Source organism: Seriola lalandi, unplaced genomic scaffold (genome assembly GCF_002814215.2).
Source record: "Seriola lalandi dorsalis isolate HSWRI2012SDOR001 ecotype SW California unplaced genomic scaffold, Sedor1 jcf7180002054972, whole genome shotgun sequence".
Lineage (NCBI taxonomy): Eukaryota > Metazoa > Chordata > Actinopteri > Carangiformes > Carangidae > Seriola > Seriola lalandi.
The window spans coordinates 5,236,612-5,237,828 of record NW_019525660.1 but is presented as its reverse complement, the minus strand read 5'-3'; positions in this window follow the sequence as shown (position 1 = coordinate 5,237,828).

Genomic DNA, 1,217 nt, shown 5'->3' with positions numbered 1-1,217 from the left:
ACATGAACCAAGACGAACACACTGGCACAAGACAAGGGGAGACGCAGACTATTTGAACACATGAGGGTAATGAGGAGCAGGTGAACACAATCGGGAATCAGGGAAGACAATCAGACCGGTGACACATGAGGAAGGGCAAGTGACCTGAAACGAGAGGAGAGTTACTTCTTTCAAAATAAAACAGGAAATGACAAGACAAAAAAGACCCAAGACAAGACAACCCCACCACGGTGTGACAGAACCACCCCTCCTAGGACCGGCTACCAGACGGTCCAGGCTGTCCAGGATGGTCGCGGTCGAAGTCAGTAATTAGAGTGCGGTCCACAATAAACCGTGATGGGATCCACTGCCTCTCCTCCGGGCTGTACCCCTCCCAATCCACCAGGTACTGTCTGCCCCGGGCCCTGTTGCGAACAGCCAGCAGCCGTTTAACCTTGTAGACCGGACCCCTGTCTATCACCTCAGGAGGAGGAGGGGGCAGGAGGGGCGGAACCAAGGGACTTTCCTTGGCCGGCTTGACCTGACTGACATGGAAGGTGGGGTGAACACGGAGGGAGCGAGGCAGGCGGAGCCGGACAGCTGCAGGACCGATGACCTTGGTAATGGGGAAGAGACCCACAAATCGCGGTGCCAGTTTCTTCGAGGGGACCTTGAGGTGGAGATCTCGCGCTGACAACCACACTCTCTGCCCAGGCCGATACTCGGGTGCAGGACGGCGTTTTCGGTCTGCTGTCTTCTTGACTCTATTCCCCTGACGGATGAGCAGTTGGCGGGCGGTGGCCCAGATGCGGCGGCAGCGGCGAACCAGAGCGTGGGCAGAGGGAACCGATACTTCTTGCTCTGTGTCAGAAAACACAGGAGGTTGGTAGCCATAGGCACATTGGAAAGGGGAGAAACCTGTGGCAGAGGTGGGCAGTGAGTTGTGGGCATATTCCACCCAGACCAGATGGGTACTCCACGAAGTCAGGTTCTGGGACACAAGGCATCGGAGACTGGTTTCCAGCTGTTGAAACAGTCGTTCAGTCTGGCCGTTGGCCTCCGGGTGATACCCGGAGGTCAGACTTGCTGTGGCACCGATGAGTTGGCAGAACTCCCTCCAGAATCGGGAGACGAACTGGGGCCCCCGGTCCGACACGATGTCCTTAGGAAATCCGTGGATCCTGAAGATATTCTGCATCATAATACGGGCCGTTTCTTTAGCTGAAGGAAGCTTAGGT